We start from the raw sequence: 22,072 nt of genomic DNA, 5'->3' as shown, positions 1-22,072 counted from the left end.
GTTTCCAGGGAAGACAGATTCAAAACTCACTCTTCCAGTCTGGAAAATGTCATTGCGGCCCCATCACCCTTAAGAAAAATGGGCCTGGGAATTCCGAATAAAGGAGCAGGGTTTTCATGGACAGAAATAAGCCTTTTCTTATTTTGAAATTAAGTTTCAGATGTGTTGTGCTAGGGCTGCAGGAAATGGACCTCACCCCTCCCTGGAGGGCAGGCCCCTGTGTGCTTAGCCTCAAGCCTTTAACAAAGTCCCATTCCCACATGGTTAGTTGGAGTAGAAAACTTAGAAAAGGTTTGGACAGTTTAGAGACAATGGAGAATTATAATACATTTTTACTTAACATGCAGGAATTTATTTTGCACACACACACACACACACACACAGTCTTCTGGGGGTCCAATACCTTTCCAAGGCAGCTCCCTTCCATGTAGGGATCCCGGCAGGTTCCATCTTGTGGTTCCCACCTCTCATAGAGAAAGGGGAAATCATATGGTACTTGTCTTTCTCTGACTGGCTTATTTCACTTGGCATAATGTTCTCCAGGTCCATCCATGCTGTCACCAAGTGGCTGAGTAGTATTCCATTATGTAAATGTATTATTGCTGTTGTAGCCACACATCTACTGATGGACACTTGGGCTGCTTCCAAATCTTGTCTATTGGAGTAACTGTTCTCAGAGAAGGGAGACATTCTAGGGAGCATCCCTGGGATCTCTGTCCCCTTCTCCACGCATCTATGAGAAATGGAAGTGTCACCTACATGGCCTGGGCTTGGCATGAAGACAGTAAGACCTGAGAGCTAGCTCTCTTGGTAGATATTCAATTCTTGCACAGAAGAGATTATGGTGCATATATTTTAGACAGTAGAAGCTGTGTTTTCAGTTCCAGCTCTGCACAAGGAAAGAATGGGTTTCTACCCCTCCCATCCCTGCGCCCTCTGTCACCGTAACAGAGGGCACCAATCCAGAGGGGTGGCAGCAGCCCTCGGAGAATAAACCACTGATCATGGCAAATGGAGCTCAGGCCTCGACAAGGGCACTCAGTGGAGAGAGACAGAGGCACGAAAGCTAGGGTGCCTCTGGCCTCTGGAATATCACCTCCCGGCAAAGCAAAGCCTTCCTTAGGAATCAGTTGGGAAAGGTTTGGTACTTCCAAATTTGACTGCCAGCAATACATGAGCAATTACTAAGGTTTAGAGTCCAGAAGCAGATGTGCTGGGGCAGATATCTCAACATGGGGGCACCTAGAGACCTAAAGAAAGGACCAGTGTAGACCACAGCTATTTCTTTAGCCACGGAGATGGCTGAGGAGCAGAGAAACGGAACTGGAAATGTGTTGAGCATTTACAAGGACAGTACATGCTCTTCATATTAAAACTCCCTTACTTTTCACAACTTACAAGGTAGGTACTGCTTTTTTACTTTTACAAATGTATTTTATTTTTTCATCACCATTTATCCCTCCTATACTCTCTTCCACCTCCCCGCTCGCCATCACCACACTATTGTCTGTGTCCATGAGTTCTTTCTCTTTTCTGTTCAATCCCTCCATGCCCCTGCCTCCCCTCACCTCTCTGCTGCGAGAGCTGTCAGCCTACTTTCTGTCTATGAGTCTGTCTCTATTTTGCTTGGTAGTTCAGTTTGTTCATTAGATTCCACATGAGTGAAATCATATGGTACTTGTCTTTCTCTGACTAGCTTAGTTCACTTAGCATAATGTTCTCCAAGTCCATCCATGCTGTCGCGAAGGGTAAAATTTTCTTCTTTTTTACAGCCGATTAGTATTCCATTGCATAAATGTATCATTGCTGTAGTAGCCACTCATCTACTGATGGACACAGGCTGCTTCCAAATCTTGGCTATTGCAAATCACACAGCAATGAACATAGTGATGCATATATTCTTTCGAATTTGTATTTCGGGTTTCTTCAGATAAATTTGTTTTTATTCTTAACTAAGGCAGACAGAAGTTACCCATCTTGTCCTAACTCTGAAGCAAATTTGGATGTGACATAAACATTCTAAAGAACATGGCTCACATGGTTTCAAAGGATATTTTGCTCTCTTGTTCGGTGAAGCGAGACACAATGCCTTCTAGACCAAGCCTTCTAGGCAGGGGCTGTAGACGGAGAGGCCTGGCATGAACATGTGAGTCAAAGTTCTGGCCTGGGCAGTTTCAGTAGTAGATTTTCCCATCTGATGCCCCAAATAATGGTACACATTTATTAACATTAACTTAGAGTAAGAATTTAGTACAAATTAAAGTTGGTTCCCCCTCCCCTGAAGAGACTCTTAAGACGTTCAGGTCAGAGCAGCTCCCATTCCCTTGACCCTCAGTCCCTCCCAGGGTGCTCACAGGTGCCTGAGTGCTCCAGGTGGGTCACACTGACAACACCTTCAGGCCAGGGAAAGGCGCAGTTCCCACTGCACGGCCCACGGAAAGTCCTCTGGGTCCTAGAAGGTATTGCCTCTCCCTAAAAGTCTCTTTTTCCATCTCAGAACGATTCAGAGAGCATTTTAGGCCCCGGGGAAAACGCCATTAAGCACCATCCAATCCCTCCTCCGGCTGGGAGGGGGGCTGGCCTGGCACAGGCTGTGTCATCAGGAGTTTCAGGCGAGTCTGGGCTCCAGTGACAGGCTTCCAGGGGCCTGTTTATGTGACAGAGCAGGGGACTCCTGCGACAGAGCAAACCCAAAAGAATGAGTTCTGCGAACCAGGGCGGTGACAGCTAGTGGGCTGTTGGGGGCACAGCAGGGTCCCAAACCCATTTTGTCCTTTGCCTGGCCTCATGACCTTTGTTCCACTCTGGGCCCTGGGGAAGGGGTGTGGGAAAAGCCTTCCCCAGCCTCATGGTGAATGAGGTACTGACAGGACAGAGGAGCCTCCCTGGACTGGCAGAGACCCCATCTGACCTGATCGGAGGCACTGGGGACTCCAGAACAGGTTCTACTGCAGCATCGGCAATGCCAGATGGTGTAGGTTCACAGTGGAGGCCTCGTGGTGCTGACCAGGGACTGGGCTGTGAGCAGGAGCAGGAAGTAGCAGCTTTGGTTGTGATGGGAGGTGGTTTTCTGTCACTTTGGAATGGCTCTTGTTGGCTTTTTGGCACATATGTAGCATCAGAGGCCTCAGCAGCCAGAGCAGGGATCCCCACCCCATTAAAGGAAAAGAATGACAGGAATGAGGGGAGAAGCCAGGGTGTGCCATTCATACTTTTATTGTTATCTTGACTTTTACCGCAGACTTGGGGAAACCTACATGCTGCAGTGGCCTAATCCACAGGCTAAAGGAACCTTCTCTTCTCCCCCGGTTCCAAGCAAGAGTAGAAACCCCCACAATACTGAGCTATTAAATCTGCATGGCCACCCGTTCTGGGGTAATTAGACCACAGCGTGTGGATGGCCTAGCCAGGCAATCAGTAAGCATATCCTGGCAGGACAATTTGCCGTTCCTTCCAGCCAGTCGTCTTTAAATACACGTTCACCGGTTATTTGGGAGAGCGATGAGCAGAGACCACTGCTGGCAGGGGTCAGGGTCCCCTCTTACCATCAGCGTTTGGGCAGGACAGTTCTCCATTGTGCCTACTTTCCTGCACATTTCAGTACCCCAGCGTCCCTGGCCACTGCCCCTGTGTGCTAGTAGCTCCCCCTAGTCTCCTGCCCCATAAGCCCCTCGGGAGGCAGAACCACTAGCAGCCATTGCTGAGCACAGTGGAAACTCTGCAGGTACCCAGACCCTCCGCCTCACTGAGAAGGCTCCTCCCAAACATCTGAGGATGTTGGGGGCATACCTTTTGGGGCCTTAGTCCCCCCCAACCCCCCACAAAGTGATTTATCAGAATGCTCCTTCCAGCCACATCAATACATGCTTAACTTGAGAGAGGTTCTGGAAAGTAAAACTTTTCCCATCTCATATTTTGTGCAGCCTCATTGAGCCTGGCTGCCTGACTAATCCACCCTTTAATCTATTTTTCTGGGGCTGTTGCTACCCTATCAGCCAGAAAGTGCTTTCTGGCTCATTTTCTGCTCGTTTTCTGCCTGCTGGCTGATTTGTGAGTCCATAGGCTCCCGCAGGTTTTTGGTTGAGGATCAGACATATCCCTGTTAAGAGCAGTGCGTTTGTGGATCATCTCTTCGCCCTCCATTCCTTTCTTCCTTCCTTAATCAAGCAAACAAAGCCCGTTTACCAAATAGTTTATATACCAAATAGTTTGTTCAGAGTTCATATTAATGAGACCATTGAACTTTTGGTTTTATAGATGGCTGCACCTACTACACCAATGGCTCCCGAAACATGTTTCTAGAATGCACACCAGCTCACATCTCTCTGAATGTCTGTCCTCCTTCAGTGGCTCCCAGCTTCCTATGTGGGGGAAGTAGGAATTCTCTGGCTTGATATCCAGGCCTTTCATAATCAGGACTCAGCTCCTTTCCGTCTCCAAGCCTCCCTCCCAAGTACTTCATCCTGAAACCACTCTGAAAGTAATACCCACAGCTGTGGCTTTCTTAGGGTCACAAGAAAAACCTCATGGAGCTGGACACCCCTTACCCAGCAGACTCGCAGGACACTGCACTTCCTGGTACATCTGGGAAAACACAGTATAACGTGGTAGCTCTAGCCCAACACATGGTAATAATACATCAAGTGCAGTTAGCATCAGACCCGATGCACAGTTCAAACCACCTATAAGCTCCTCATTGCTCAGCCTTCTTACGTCACCACAGCAGCCCACAAACAATCATAGACCATGGGGGCCCGCAACAAGAGACCAAAGGCATTAAAGTTAATGTTTGTACTCTAGGGTCTCATGTCATTGTCTAATTTTTCTCTTCTCAGCCCCTTGGTACACCACGACACATGTTCTTGAAAGTCCCATCTGAACCAAGAAACTTCCACATCAGCTGCCCATGGCAAAGTCACAATCCCCCTCAGCTCTAATAACTAGAAAACTGGGCAAAATATGTGACACAAGAGCTCTCATTCACCGGACAACAGGCAGCACAGGACACTGATCTCTGAGAAAAGGGAAACAAATGAAACGAGCCCTACATTGCCTCAATTAGTAAACAATGGTCTAGAGCCGTGGTCGGCAAACTGGGGCTTGTGAGCCACATGCAGCTTTTTGGCCCCTTGAGTGTGGCTCTTCCTAAGCCTTAGGAGTACCCTAATTAAGTTAATAACAATGTACCTACCTATATAGTTTAAGTTTTAAAAATCTGGCTCTCAAAAGGAATTTCAGTCATTGTACTGTTGATATTTGGCTCTGTTGACTAATGAGTTTGCCGACCACTGGTCTAGAGTTCATAGGCTGGTGTTCAGAGAGGGGGGTTCCAAACAGGAGGTGGCCGTTTGTCTGACGTGAGTAGACAGAGTCAGAACTTAGGGAGGTGAAATTGGCTAGAATTCCCAGGTGAAATACCAGAGAAAAAGGGGCTTCACGGAGAGAGGGCTCCAGAAGTCTGCAGAGGGGTCCTACAGAGTGTTTGGATAAGGGCTGATCCATGTATGTGTGCAAGGAAACTGCTCAAGGCCAGGGAAAGAACCATCAGAAAGAAGTAGGCGGAAAAATCAATGGAGATCACATGTGGCTACAAATAATTTGTGTTCCCATCAGTCAGGGTGGAAAGACCTCAAAATACATAGGGTATTAGGTAGAGATTTCAAAGGATATTGCCTTGGGGTGGGGCCAAATTAGCCCTAGATCTGCCCTAACAAAACAGAAGCAATGATTGATGTAATCCTTGAAAGGATTAAATTGCTTGCCAGAACCAATGCCTACAATATACAAAGGAATACAACATAACCCATAAAATTTATAAAGCAAATCAAACCCAATGCCCAGAATCCACTAAAAATTAGCCTGAGTTAGAATCACCTGTGGGACTTACTTATACACAGATGAGTACCATCTTCTCCTCTCCCCCCAGAGTCTCTGGTTTAGTAGGTCTGGGATGGGGCCCAAGTGATGCTGATGCTGGTCCAGTGATTAGACTTTGGGAAACATCAACAAAACAGTCAGCTCTCACAGGACACAAGCAGTGCTCTAGTCATCTTTGTATCCCTCACACAGTAGGTGCTTAATATATGTTTTGGTAGAGTAACTAGATGGATACACGACAGCCCTGTCAAAAATCATTACAGCTTCTTTACCAAGTTGTATACTGCAGCGGTGTACCTATGTAAAAAGCCATAAAAATATTAGCTATTTGTCACTTATATCTGGTTGTCTTATTCTCTCACAAAATAATTTGAGACAATTTTAAACTTTAAAATACACATAAAACAAGACACTTAAAAACACAAATAGAATAATAACAAGAAAAACAATTAAAAGAAGTATATATTTAGTAAGTTTCTGGGGAAATTTCTGAAATCAAAGATAAAAATTAGCTCTGTGCTTCAGAGCCTCAAGCCAATGATGATCACCATGGGCAGCAAAGAGCTGAATAAGGAAGGTCAGCAAAGATGAGAGATAAGACGTAAGAGAAGAGAAAACCCAGAGGAAGCTTTATTTTCCATCTCAACTTCTGCTCTTCACTGGATTCACTCTCCTATGTCAACCCAAACTTCACCGGCATCCAGAAGAGAGGCCCTCCTCCCGTGCTGCTCCCTGATCCTGGCTCCCAGGCGCTCTTCCCCGCATCTGGTAAGGGTGCACTTACTTCCACCCTTCCTTCCGGCCCTGATGCCCTGAGGAGCACGTGGTCTGAGCACTATGTCCTTCCCAGGGCTGGAGGGTGGAATACTTGTCCAGCTGCTGGCAGGTCTACACAGATGCAAGCTGCAGGGTGGAGAGCCTGGAAGTGCTCCCAGGAGGTTGTAATGCACCCTGTGAGCATCCAAATGGGGTTTCCCTCTAGGAGCAAAATTAAGGAGACCCCAAATGTAATTGTTGGGACCAGTCTGTTACAGAAATGTCCCGTCCTAAGGAATGGTTTTGGTAGGGAGAGGTAGCCTCAAGAAAGAATGATCATCCCAAATGAATCTCAAGTGTATGGATGAAGCCAAACTACTTCTAACTGATGGCAACATGGTGACTGAAGAAAGCCTTCAAACAGATGGTGCGTGGAGCCCATTATGACGAATTAGAAAGCAAGGAGGTGACCATGTGGCCCCAGTCTGTCTGGGGAAGGCCTGGGACTCCCCATGAAGAGCACACTGAGGCTCCCACCTGGCCTGGGTCCTTTAGTCCTTTTGGCAGCGTATCTCTCATGGGAAGTGACTGATTTGTCATTTTGGTCTCTGTTAGTGCTCTAGGGGCTGCCAATAGAGGCTGCCTCCACTGTCAAAAGTCCACTTTGTTTCTCTTCGACTACAAGCGGATGAACACTGCAGGCCTCCTGTAGACACAGACGCCATGAGGGAAGGTGTCTGACCAAAGATGGTGACGAGTAATGTGCAGATTTTACCCCAACTGCTCCTGCCCAATGCCCGCGTTGTGGATGCTCCCTCTCGCTGAATGGCCCTTGGTCCCAAAGCAGGCATTGTTCACTGGGAGGGGGAAGGGGCACAGAGGGGTGGCCTGTGACTTATAGCCAGGCCTCAGCCATCAAGAGCGGATACCAAAGAGAGAAAGGTTTTCTGAGCCACCTTTATTTACCTTCTAAAAGCAGAAACTGGAAGCCCCAGGTGATACATTGTCATGACTCTCCGACCTTCCAAAGATTTTTGTAAGAACGTGAATCCTTGCATTAAGTCTTAAAATGCTGATGATATCGAGAGTGGTTGCCGTTTCTTGAATTCTGATTGACAGACTCATCATGAGCAGTGAAATCCAGCCTGTGGGGGTGTCAGGCTCCTTGGACCTCACGAAGGACCTTGCTCCAAGGGACTCCCTTACGTTTTCCTGAGCTTGGTTAGTGGGAATTTTCCCTATGAGACTGGAATCTGAAACCCTGCATGTGGGCGCCTGGGCGAGGCCCTGGTGAGCTGTCTCCTTAGATGACTTCTTATTTTTCTAACCACATACGGCAAGGGACTTACCATATGTTGCAGGTAACATGGCACAGTAGGCAATTACTCTTGTTATGCCCGTTTACAAGTGAGACTTTACTGAGGGTCGGAGTGTTTATGACTCATCTATAGTCTCAAAGTTGCTCCTTGGTGGAGCCAGCGGGGCCCCTGGCCACACTCCAGCAACTCCGTCAGGGTGATACTATCTCACCGGGCACTGTATTTCTTGATCTAGGAATGCTGCCTATTTTTTTTTTAAATCTATATTTGCAAGTTTGACTAATGTAAAAAAAACACACACAAAACACACACCTCAAAGAGAGGTATAGCTTTAAGAGGGGAAAAATGACTAATAATGGGAGAGACATAACTAATATATTATGTTCAATGTTGGATTTAAATACAGTATTAAATTCCGTAATTTCTGGTATAATAGTAATGTGTGGGAACAGGGAGAAAACCTGTTTACATTTGTTATGCTTTCCACTTGGCATCTTAGGAAATGTCACATTTCAACAACAAAAAAGCTGTCATCAATTTCAGGTTAGAAGCAGTAATGGGTAATTAACTTTATAATTCAAAGAGACTAGAATTTTTGTTTATGGTATTCTATTAACCAAATAAATGGGTATATCTTTAAAAGTAAAATAAAAAGCATACTTAAAGTTGTGGGTTTTCAATTTCTTATAAGATAATAGGGAGTATTTGGGTATTTTTATGATGATTCTATTAAGGAAAAGAAATATGAACTTTGACTTCCTGCAGCAAGAGCAGGTCTCTCCCTTTGTGGGATCAAGCTCTGTCGTCTGCTGAGCAAATCCAGGTGGCCGGCTGTGGCTCAGCCTGGCCACTCCCGCTGATCAATGAAACTCTGCAGGGAACCAGCTCTGTGTCAGCTGGGTTAAACATTTCAGGACAGAATCAATTTTCTTTGTCAGTTTCTCTGCTTTATCTGATTACAAACTCTTTCCTCTCTAAATTTCACTTTATGTAATAATCAGACAGGAGTATGATCATTCATCACCTGTTCCCTCTGTAATAACTTTTATTCCATAGTGTGAAATACAGACCAGCATCCTGGGAAACCCTGCTTCCTGCCACCTCTGAGCTAATCATCACCCAGTTGCGTGAAGCCACACTTCTAGAGAGAGCAGGAGGGGTGGGGGGACATCAGACCTAGGCCACCCTCATATTTTCCTTGGCAAATAAGCAGAGTTTGCTTCTCTCATTAATAGTTATTCTTGATTGAGGGCCTCTTAGGTTCTAGGTCTTCTTCATATATGATTCACACTATGGAATAAAAGTTATTACAGAGGGAGCAGGTGATGAATGATCATACTCCTGTCTGAATTATTACAACCACCCTCCAAGGCAGCTACTGGCCTTATTTTTACTGAACAGTGAGGTTATGTAACCTGCCCGGGGTCACGCAAGTCTGGTTGATTCCAAGGTGCATGTCCTTTTCATCTCTGTACCCAGGTGTTCTCTGGCTGTTTGTACCTGTTCCTGGTGCCTGTGGTCCCTATGGGAGTCACTTTCTCTCTGCTCCAATGCCCAGTCCCAACTCCAACCCAAAGAGAAGATCAGTTCTGATTCCTGCCTTCCCTTGGCTCCTGTCACCCTTCTGGCTTCTCTCTGTGCCCACCTTCTTTCTCAGCCATCATACAAGCTTCCTGAGGACAGAGGCCCTTTGTCACAAGCCGGACAGTCAGGACACACAGGCACCTGGTATGCCTCCTTCCCCAGTGGCCTGTGTCGGCACCGCTGCGCCTTCTGAGGTGAGTTTAGTCTATCCTCTCTGTTTTAAAGTTGCCTCAGCTTCTTCTTGAGCTTTCTGCTCTTGCTCTCTTCCTGGAGATTACCTTGAGGTGTGCTGTTCCCAGGTAGCTTCTCACAAGCCTTTCATCATCCATTGGTTGGCAGGGCAGACCTCAGCACTGTCTCGGCGGAACCCCAGACACATGGTGACAGGAGCATCTTAAGAGACCACGAGAATGTGAGTCCGCGTGAGTGTGGCTTTGGTGCCTTCCTTCTCTGGCAAGTCTTAACTATGGAAGAGAAATTTCCCAGCAAGGCAAGGCACACTTTCGCCAGCTCTTCCTCCCCTTTCTCGGCCCCTAGTAATGCCCATCCAGAAGATGACTGCTAGGACATTGCCTCTGGTCTTCCATCAAGGATTCATGAGCACCTGGTCCAGATCTTGAGATCCCACTGCCAGCACAGTCTCTAGGTTTTCTCAGAAAGGGCAGCATGGGGCTCAGGGCAAACACACCACTGCAGCTCTTGGTTCACCACTACCACCACCACCACCACCAACACTACCACCACCACCACCACCAACAACAACAACACTACCACCACCACCAACAATACCAACAACACTAACAACACTACCACAACCACCACCACCAATAACACCACCACCACCAACAACAACAACACTACCACTAACAACAACAATACCAACAACACTAACAGCACTACCACCACCACCACCAATAACACCACCACCACCAACAACAACACTACCACCACCAACAACAATACCAACAACACTAACAGCACTACCACAACCACCACCACCAATAACACCACCACCACCAACAACAACACTACCACCACCAACAACAATATCAACAACACTAACAACACTACCACAACCACCACCACCAATAACACCACCACCACCACCAACAACACTACCACCACCAACAACAATACCAACAACACTAACAACACTACCACAACCACCACCACCAATAACACCAACACCACCACCAACAACACTACCACCAACAACAACAATACCAACAACACTAACAGCACTACCACCACCACCACCAATAACACCACCACCACCAACAACAACAACACTAACAACACTAACAACACTAACAATACTACCACAACCACCACCACCACCACCAATAACACCACCACCAACAACAACACTACCACCACCAACACTACCAACAACAACACCATCATCAACAACACTACCAATAACACTAACACCATCACCACCAACACCACCAACAATACCACCACCACCACCACCACCAACAATAACAACACTACCACCACCACCACCAACAACAGCAACAGCAGCAGCTGGAAGAGTGAGATGTGCCATTTACTAAGTGGACCCGGGCCTTTATCCCTCAGGGCCACTTTGGATGTTTTAATCTCACCTGCCTTCCATCCTACAGAATTCATCCTCACAGCCCGGGGACAGCACACCAGCTATCCTGGTGGACCCATCAAGGCTGCAGAGTGGCCCATGCAAAGGGGCCTCGTGTTGTCTCCCCAGCACCTGCCCTGTCTGGTGCCGTGCTGTCCAGTCTGGGTCAGAAAAGGAAGAAAAAGTGTGAGCACCACCCCTCCCTGGTCAGTGTCATCAGGGAAAAGATGGAGGCTTATACCAAGGTCTGGCCATTTTCCTCCAAGATCTTCACCCCGGTGTCCCCATTCTCCAGGCCAGTGGCTCCCAGGCAGTGGAGCTCAGGGAAGTGGGACCCTCGGTGCCCACCCAGGAGCCCTTCTCAACTGCTCATGTTACTCTGAGAGGAACCTCAGAGCCCGACCAGAATATGCAAATGCTGATGCAGCAACCAGACCCATATGTCTCAACATCTGTGTCTGGCTCCTGCTCTATGGAGCCTGGACAGGAGCACAACCAAGGTGTGGTAGGCCAATCCTCAGAACAGACAGGCAGGAGAGCTGGGAGCAAGGCTGGAGTCATGAGCAAGGAAGGTAGCAAAACCCAAGGCCAGGGAAGCCGGGCCAAGGCCGGCTAGTCTGCTGTGACAAAGTGCCCTGGATTGGCTGGCTTAAGCAAAGGGAATTTATTTTCTCCCAGCCTGGGGGCAGGAGTCCAAGATCAAGGTGTCAGCAAGGCCGTGCTCCCTCTGAAGGTTCTAGGGACGGTCTGCCCCTGGCCCCTCCTAGCTTCTGGCAGCTCCATGGCTAACAGCAGCGTGACCCCATCTTCATGTAGCATCTCCCTGTGTGCGTGTCTGTCTCTGTGTCCAAACATCCCTTTTTATAGGAACACTAGTCACATTGGCTTAGGGCCCCCACCGCACTCCAATCTGCTCTCATCTTCATTACTTACATCTGTAACAACCCTATTTCCAAATATGTACGTCCCCATTCTGAGGCACTGGAGGTTAGGAGTTGGAGGAACAATTCAGCCCATAACGAAGTTCACCTCAGAACTTTGTGAGTCACAGGGGGGGCGTCAATGAAAGGGTTGGGATAGATGGCTCAGGAATAAGGTGGCCTTTCCAAGGGCTTGGAGGACTGCCTCTCCAAGGCCCAGGTGGAGGGCACAGGGAGAGGTCCACGAGGCAGTGAAGGGTCCAGCGCGGTCCTGATGGCTGGGCGTGCTGGGAGATCCAGAAGTTTCCTGCAGTTCAGAGTCACAGAGTAGGCATTTCCTGAGCCAGCTATGTGCTAGGAGCTGGGCATACTGTCACTGCCCTCCTCCCTGCCACCCCTCCCAAAGAGCTCACAGTTATATGGTTACATGGCAACATTTTTCTAGAGTTCCAAAACAGTTACATTACTTTTGCACTTGTCTTGAGCTAAACAGAAAGCTACAAAACGGTGAAACCATCAGCTAGTGATAAAATTGCAGAACAAGAGTTGTGAGGTGTCAGCTATCTGTTGATTTCAAAACAAACAGTAACAGGCTGATAGAAATAAAGAAGTGGGGCTGTGGGCGGGGGGGTCTCACCGGGAGGGAATACAGGTCATGGAGTCACTCTCTGCATATGGTTTTACATTTAAAGAAATGGCAGTGTTATTAGGCTCTGCTGAGGCCAGGTGGTAGTACATTTATGTCTCAGATTCAAGACAGAGCATCTCTGCTCAAATGCTACCCAAATTTGTAATAATTAATTTGCAGGTATTTGTATAACAGCGTCTCTTAGTAATAGAGTTAAGTTTAATACAGCACATTTTGTTGGGAAAAGCATGGGTTTTAGAGCCAGACAAACCTGTCTCATGCCCGCCACCACCCCCTGTGCCATCTTGGATGGGAAGTTGGGCCTTCTGTTTCTGGTTGGCACAATGAAGAAGTTGTAGGGAAGCATGGGAGACTTGGTTGGAAAGTCTGAAAAGGGGGGTTGGCTGAAGGCAGCCACCCTGTTTCTCAAAATTCCGACTTAGGGAAGTTGGCTGAAGGCGGCTGCCCCTTATTGTTCCTTGGCCTTTCCAAACAAGTCTGTGCACGTGTGGACCCTCGGGTGTTTACCGAAATCTTTATGCTTAATCTTTAGGTGTTCTTGCTTAAAGGACACTGCAGACACATGTGTCCTCCCACGATTACTTACCCTACTGATTGTATCTAAAAGATAAAATTTACCTCACACTGCTGTTACAATAAAAGCTTAAAGAGGCAGGCGATTGAGGCTGTCTGGTTCCTTTAGCCAGGCAGTCCCTTAGCCCTCTCTTTCACAGCAATCCTGTGTCAGAGTAATCATTCATCTGTAGCTCAGGGTCTGCTGGTCAGCCCTGACAGAAAGTAATAAAAATCTTCTAGAATTTTGATGAGGATTAGACAACACATGGAAGACCTTAGCCCAACCCTGGCACACAGTGGGCATTAAAACAAAATTCTGGGGCTTGCATCTGCCCCCATTATAGTTTCACAGGAGTTTTGATGGGCCAGAGCTAAGAAATGGGAAGGCATGGCTGGAGGCCCAGCACAGGGAATGGCCATAAAGAGAGACAGAAATGGGGAAACAGAGGCAACAGAAAGTGTCAGGTGAGCAGCTCATCATTAGAGACCATCAGAACCTGTCGAAGTAAGGCCACGAAACCCAGAAGGCTATGATGGGCAGGTGTGTCTACTTCCCAAGTACCTTTGAATGCTTCGACTTCTATCAACCCCACTGCCTGAGGTCTAGACACCTGGCTGAGCTCCTTCAGGTTCACTTAACTCAGTAGTTCTCAACCTTGGCTGCACATTAGAGTCACCTGGGAATCTTTTTAAAATCCTGATTTCTGGGCCTCTTCCTTAGTAACAAAGAAACAGAATTTCCAGAGGATGAGGCCCAGAAATCAGGATTTTAAAAAGACTCCCAGGTGATTCTAATGTGCAGCCAAGGTTGAGAACCACTGACTTAACTCATCTCTTGCCTTATTTTCTTCTGCCCATCCACTCCTCCCCTCTATAGTAAGAATGCAAATCCAAGCTCATCCAACTAGCCTTCCATCCCGCCACAACTGTTAGTTGCATAAAGTCACCTTTCTTCCCATGGTTCACGATCAGCTGGCCTCCTTGCTGCCAAGTATGCTGAAGAAACTCAGTTCCTCCATCTTACCGAGTTGCATGTGGTCTCTGGGCACTTGCACATTCTGTTCCCTAAGCTGAGAACACTCTTATCCCTTGTTTTCTTTTCTGGTATCTTTTATTCTCCTCTCAGACTCTTGATTTACCCATTTCTTCCTCTAGGAAGACCTCCTTGCCTACCCGTCCAGTCCAAGACTGAGTTGATATCCACTCGGTGTTGAAGGCAGCTCACACAGTAGATGGCAGGCAGTGGCATTCATTAAATGTTTGCTGAATAAATAGATCTACCTGGCAGGGGAGATGCAGGCTCAATTAGCAGGTAATGTGGAGATAATTTACCCTGAAGTTCATACTTAGTTTTTTCCTACCCGTGTCAGTCAGGGTTCCAGCAGGTTTACTGAGATGGCTCAGTAACCCAGGAAAATCTAGGAAAGTGTGACCAAGGAACTTTGACAAAGGTGTGAAGGGTCAAGAGATTCGAGCAAGGCAGGGAGAAAAACCTGCCCTGGGACTAAGGTCAGCAGGAAGCCACCACCTCCTGGACCAACAGGACAAGTAGGGAAGGCTACAGGACCTCAGGGCTGTGGAAAGAGGAGAGAGCTGCTGGGCGTGAGCTATGGCCTCTGGTAAAGAAATACAGCCACTGCCCACGGGGCCCCCTCTTCTGCCCTCCCTCTCCCATGCTCTATCGCCAACTCCAGGAGGCCACCGGGGGACAAGGAGCCCTGTTGGCTCCGAGCGGAATGGATAGGAAGGGATGTGATCAGTAAGAAGAAACAGACTATCCAGTTGCTCTAAGAACTTAATAACCTGTTTAATGACCAGTCCTAAATTAGTACAGGTAGTGGATTCCACCAGCTGGTGTTAAGGCTTCTATCTTTTGGAATAAAACATGTTGACTTGTCAATTGAATAGACATTAAATAGAAATAATTTTTAAAATATTTTAATTGAATTGAAAATATTAGGACTTTTTAAAACATAGTTTGATTTGGACTCAGTGTTTTCTTTGCAATTTAATAAAAGTCGCTTTTAAATTTTAATTTAAGTTTTAGAAACCTGCTTGGAGATTTGTCCTGACCTGAGATATAACTCAGCCTCCACTCCGCCAGTGAACTTGCCCACCGCCAAATAGGCTGGAGTCCAAGCAAAGGCCTTGCCTCTGAACCGGGAGGCACCCCTTTCTGAGATGGGGGATGTCTCAGCAGGGACAGAGATGATAGTTCCCCCCTTGTCTGGCCATTAGTTGTGGAATTTAGGTGTTGGACCCAGCAATAGCTTGCAATTTGGGGGTTCAGATATTGTCATCTGGAAGATGTCAATACGGAGTCAGGAACAGACGAACACTTCCTGACTTGCAAATCCACAAATAGCGAACCTCCTGTCTGCTGAAGCCGATGCGCTGTGCTAATTCAAAAGTCAGACAGTGTGCAAAGGCTCCCTGTGTGTATGAAGTGCTTGCAACACCATCTGCCTCTGTCTGTATTTAGGTGCTTAGTTTGTTAGCTCCGAGTGCTAACAAGTTAGGGCTGCAGGGGCCAGATACTACCTTAGCCTCATTTCACCCAAAGCAAATCTAACATTCAAACAAAATCAGAGGAACCGCAACAGAAGACTTTTGCTTGTGCCACCTCCTTCATTCTCCACCCAAGTTCAAGGTTTTCTCCCTCAGGGGATCAGCTTTGAATGGCCACACCTTTGTGTAAGGCAGTCCTGCTCTGTGTCAGGGCTGCTTTAGGAGATCATGACATCTTTGCTTAGAGCTGGTTACAGCAACCTTAGCTGGGCAGCACATGCATAGTGTGTGTGTGCTATGAACTGAATGTTTGTGTCCTTCCAATGTGATGGTGTTAGGAGGTGGAGCCTTTGGGAATGATCAGTTCATGAGGGTGGCTCCATCTAGGTGGGATTAGTGCCTTTAGAAAAACAGGCGTGAAAGAGATGCTTTCTCTCTCTACCATGTGAGGACACTGCAAAAGGTGGCTGTCTACAAACCAGAAAGAGGGCCCTCACCAGACACTGGATCTACTGGTGCTTTGACCGTGGACAATTGAGCCTCCAGAACTGTGAGAAATAAATTGTTTGAGCCACCCAGTCCATGGTACTGTGTTATAGCAACTCTAACTGACTCAAACAGTGAGTATATGGGGTGTATGTGAGACACTATGTTAAAAATTTTTTCTGGGATTCCTTGAGTGAAACCATTTTCCTCTCTTTGGTTTGCTACCCTTAAAACTCTAAGAAGCTGTGGCTATCCAGAAGAATTGGCCCAAATATATATAAATTTTGGATTCCTTGTTCCTTTTTTGACTTTTCATTTAGAATGGGGTTTACAGAAGAGCAAATTTGAATAAGAAATTTGGGGAGCAAAACTGGGGGAGGGAGAGGGAGGAAAAGAAAGAGGGCGCTCTCATGGGCCAGCAGAGAAAGGTTCCCTTGAGTGGCTGGTGCAGGGAGAGGAAAGGAGAACCCTGGAGAGCAGGCCAAGGCCACATGTGTGGACTCCGGAGCAGGGTGGGCCACAGCCACAGAACAGAGTCAGGACACTGAGAGCTTCATCTCCCCAGTTGGTGGGGCCCAGCTTGGCTCAGTAGAGGCAAGTGCGGGAACCAGGGAGTGGGGATTTGTCATCAGGACCAGAGAGGTGCTTTGGGGAGAGCAGGTGCCAGTACCTGGGGAACTTGCAGGCAATGTGTCTGCTGGGCTGTGGCTTCTTGTGAAGGCCTGAAGGCAGGACATGACTTAGCCAGCCCACGACCAAACTGCAAAGGGGGAAGGAGGACAATACGGCTTTGCAGTCACAGAGACTGGCCTCCACCGCGGTCTACACTGAGCAGCTATGCCCAACACCGTCACTGGTCTTCCCTGGACTCCGTTTCTTCCTCTGTGAGGTGGGGTAGTAGCGCCTCCTTTGGAAGGCTTTGCTGAGGACTAAGATAGTGTGTGCAAGGGACACGCATGTGGCGGGTTCTCAGGAAACAGTAGCCATCACCGTCATTAGTGCAGGAGGCGTGAACTGGGTGGGGCAGATTCTCCAGAACCCAGTGTTCGCTGACACACAGCGGGAGGTGTAAATGCTGTCAGTCGTGTATGCCGGCACATTTGTCATTGAGCATCATTGTGTTGGGCGATCTGTGAGCACAAACATGACCAAGCCCAGGGCCTCCCTGGAGACACTCCACAGGCAGGTGAGGATCCTGGGTACACAGATATCACCCTGCCCCTCCTTCTCCCCAGGCTGAGCAGTGTCTGGAGAGATGGGACAAGGAAAGAAATAAGTAGCTAAACAATTAAATAAACAACACACCCAAATAAAGAAGGTCTTAATGATCTGAGCCAGCCTGGCCACCAGACACTCAAATCAAACGCAGTAAGTATAACTTTCTTTACCGCCACCTTCCTGGAGGTCCCAAATGTTCATGCATAATGGGGATTACCCATGATCTCTTAGAAACCTGTCTGAGACTCACATACTGCCATTGCCAACACAGGATGCTGCCTGGTCTTCCAGGAGGGACTACAGCTTGGATTCCGGGGCAGGGGAGTTTCTGGGAGGCCTTCCGTGGGCCTCTAACGCCATGGCACTGCAGCTGGCTGTGGAGGGCCTGAGTGGAACTTGCCTGCCCACACACAGGCACAAGGAGGGCCTCAGGTGTGCAGTCCTGGTCGTAGGGCAGAAGAGGATGGCTCAATCTAGCTCTCGAGAGCAAGGGCCATGTCACACGATGTTTCTGTGTGCAGGCCAATGCAGTACTGCTGAGACAGGGCAAGAGTCTGAGGGCCCCGCCAGAGGACCCGTGCTGCTTGTCACAGTCATACAGATCACAGGCACCTCTGTCACGCAGGGCCCAGTGCTTCTGCTGGCTTGGAGGCCTCTGCGCCATCACTCAGGCCGCAGGGGCCCTTCTCCAGTCTCTTTCCCCAGGGCTCAAATGCTGTGCAGATTTGCAGGAGCTGCGTGGTGACACCAGGGGTCACTTCAGAGTACAGGCAGGATTTGAGTTCTGGAAGGTTATAGATATAGAGAAATGCAAATTAATTAAGTCGTCAAATCCTTCCTCTTACCATAAATGTATAGGTTTTTGTGCAACAAATTCTCGTTTTTCTGGGTGCCCATTTCTTAGCTTCTCCTCACACTTCCATTCCTGGCTCCTGGGCACGTGCTGGCTAATCTGGTGTTCACAGTAGAGGCTGGGGAACATTTTGTGTACGGAACTCTCAAATGTGTGTACTTGTAGGTGGAAACTTCACGTGCGTGACAATGACACTGAGCATCAACCTTGGCAACTAGATTGACATTGAATGCTAGAATTGTAAATGCTTTTATTTTTTCATTTTTTCACTGTTCAAGGTTTTTTGGCGTTTTAATTGGTATAACACTTGGACAGTTGGCTGTATTATTTATATGTATACTTTTCTTTTTACATTATATGGCAATGTACACTAATCTGAAACATATAGTACACAGAATATGATTCTTTGGGCCATAGCTGGTTTGGTTCAGTGGATAGAGCGTTTGCCCAGGGACTGAAGGCTCCTGGGTTTGATTCTGGTCAAGGGCATGTACCTTGGTTGCAGGCTCTATCTCCAGCCCTGGTCAGGGCTCATGTGAAAGGCAACCAGTTGATATGTGTCTCTCACATCAATGCTTCCTCTATATATCTCCCCCTCTCCTTTCCACTAGCTCTAAAAATCAATGGAAAAATATCCTCAGGTGAGGAGTAACAAATACCCTTTAAAATAGTTATGCACATGACATGCAATATTAAATTTATACATTGGATCCCAGGATGCGATTGATTGGAGGAAAAAAGTTGGATGAGGCATGTTTGGTAAAGGAACCACAAGTTATATAACCCAGTGGACACACACACACACACACACACACACACACACACACACACATCTAGTTTGAAGGGCAACTGTAGTGTATGCAGCATTCACAGTGGCGCCGTTGAGGAGGTGGAACTATTTCACACAAGATAAGGATGGGCCAGCATCAGGACACGGATGCAGGGTTTTATGAACTATTACTATTTCTACCTTTCGGAAAGTGATGTTTTCAGTCACAGATCAGAGAAAAGGGACAATATGCACAATCTCCAACTGAAATCCTGCTGTAGCCCAGACAGTGAGGTGGTGGGACATTAGAAGACTTGAAAACTGTCGCTCTTTCTGGATCCCCCAGAGTTATCTGCTCTCTTCTTCAAACGGGCTCTTCCTCAGGTGTCAGAGTCACCTTCGCAACATCAGAGGTTCCACTCTGTCCCAAGAGGAAGGAGCACTAAGGAGGACGTCTTCTTTTATTCCGTGGAGACCCTTAATCATGGTGGAAATTGATGCACCTGCCTACGATTCTTCGTCATACTTCCTGCCAAATCTGCCACCGACGGGCCAGTGGCCCAGGGTGTGTAGCCTTTCAGTTTGATCACCTCATAGGCACTTTCAACCACCTGTTTGTGAACTTCTTTCCACTGTTCCTCATCTGCATCACTGCCTAAATCAGGGTGCAGATCCTTTGGGGAGACACCAGCAACATTCACTCCAGTTCACACAGGGTCACTAGAATGTCCATGCTCCCCAAGCACCCACCCGTGACAGCTTAATGGGTGAACTCCCAGCCTCTCCCCCATTAGGTAATGGAACCAGGCTGAATCCAGATTGCAACCACTTCCAATAAATGGTTTTTTAGAAAGCCACTTATCTTCCAAGCCACATAGGTCACGATACCCACTGGATTGGGAACAACAAGCAAATTGCAGGTGGGGTGTATTTCACAACATTAGGAATGAAGAAGTTAAAGATGTTCACGTTACACTGGACCAAATTAAGACGGCATTCTCCCTCGTGTTGACGTGCCCCAGCTGTGGCAATAACCAGCTTGGAGTTTGCAGTCTCACTGTAGTCTCTGCAGTCACACTGTAGTCTCTTTTGGAGTTCTAAGGAAAAGGCTGCCATGCTGGAGACCCATCATCTCTCCCTTCAGTTTGTCTTCCGTGACATCAACAGGAGCACGTTTATCTGCCACGTCCTTCATTTAGACACTGATGGCTCAGGCCATCCAACAGCACCGCCCAACGTCTGTAGTCTTATTCTAGGGGCTTCGTTCTCCCTTAAGAAGACGCACAGTCAGCTGCTCCTTGAGAGTTGCCACACTGGACTTAGGACCGAAGGAACGGATTGCACGGCGGGTGGGTGTCAGATCCAGGCTAGGAGGCAGCTGCCTCTGTCAATGACTTTATTTTTTACAAAAAATTTAACAAGATTTAATCACTTTTTCAAAAATATAAATAAAAATTTCAGTTTATTTAAATAATTTTGACTTACACTTTTGATATCCATGAATTATGACCTACTTGCTTTTAAAATTTCATGATTGATTTTGTATAGTTTAGGAATAAAATAAGTGTTTTGAAAACTAATTTTCATTTTTGATGAAAATACATTCAAATTTTAGACACTCTGAATACAACTTCACATATTTTTTTTCAGTCCTTTGAGTCATTGAGCATGAGTGCAGTTGAAATTGTGACAGGTTAAAGGAAATGCAAAAATGGAGCCTAAAAAGAGAAAAAAAAATTCAGAAAAAAGAAAACCTTGAAAGGGATAGTCTGTTTAAATTTTTAAAAACTGGAAACAATAAAATTTAGCAGCCTTCTAGTCAGCGTGGCCCACATAAAATTTAGAAATGAAATGTAACCAATTCTTTATTTAATGAAGATTTAATTACTAATCAAGACAAAGGAAGTGGATTAAATAAGAAAGAAAACTGTTCTATAAATCAATAACTTGAATAGGTCCAATATGATCTCTGAAACTTCATATTCTTACCATAAGAAAATCTAATTACTCATTAAAACAATGAGAATGGAAGGGAGCCTTCGTTTCTGCTCTTGTTAGGGCCCCAGAAGTGTTAGGCGAGGTCCTGGGCCGTCCAGATTCTGGCTGCAAACCTGCCTGGGCTGGGGGCCTGAGCACAGATTTCCATGCTCTGAACCCAGGACTGTCCACCAGACCAAGCTCATTGGAGTGAGACACAATTTCAAAGTCCCCAACGCAGTGGCTTACACAAAATAGACTTCAACAATGCTTTTTAAATTTATTTGAAAATAGTCCACAAGCTTGCACTCCTGGGATAGGAGGAAGAGTGAATTGTTCCTTAAATCACTATATATTCAGTGAAGATGAGGGCCTGGCTTCCTGGAGCTTTTAGTGGAGTGGAGAAAGCAGATGTGAGTCAAAGACTCAGTAAGGCGACCTACAAAGAAACACCGCAGCTCCGCAGAGAGAGCCTCCCGAATGAAGGACCAGGTGGAGCGTGCACCCTCCTGCCCCTGGCTAGCCTCTCCTTCTCCACAGTTCTCTCCCCCTGTTCCTGGCACCTTCCTCTTTTCTCCCTCCCTCTCCAAGTAACCCCTTTGGTTATAGGTGGGATGAAATGGGAAATTCTTATTAGGAACTGGCAGTATGCAAATGAATGGAAATTCAGAGAAGAAAGACAGCTTAGTGAAGGTTATGTTTAAAAAATAATCATCATGATGAATGTTCTCCTCAGAGAAATAAGCTTGTGCTGCAGTGTATGAGCAATGGCTGCCTGAGGCAGCTGGTTGCAAATGTGGTTTCTGAGATTTTCATTGGTGCTGTAAAAAAACACACACACACAAGCAGGCTGTGAGAAGAGAGAGAAATAAAATAAAAAGCTGGAGCTGCAGATGGGTGGAAGTCTAACTGATTCCTATAGAAATAGAGCATTTAAATTAGCTTGGCATAAAAATAATCAGGGCTGTGGGGTGGACTTACTAACTATATTCCCCACTGCCTGA

General features: G+C 47.0%; 1 pseudogene; it reads right to left on the bottom strand.

The window, feature by feature from the left end:
• Positions 1-19,322: 19,322 nt before the first annotated feature.
• LOC118650565 lies at positions 19,323-20,415 on the bottom strand (annotated as a pseudogene).
• Positions 20,416-22,072: the final 1,657 nt, after the last annotated feature.

This window comes from Myotis myotis, unplaced genomic scaffold (genome assembly GCF_014108235.1).
Source record: "Myotis myotis isolate mMyoMyo1 unplaced genomic scaffold, mMyoMyo1.p scaffold_m19_p_3, whole genome shotgun sequence".
Taxonomy (NCBI): Eukaryota; Metazoa; Chordata; class Mammalia; order Chiroptera; family Vespertilionidae; genus Myotis; species Myotis myotis.
Note: the sequence above shows the minus strand (reverse complement) of the source record. Positions and strands in the feature narration are given on the sequence as shown.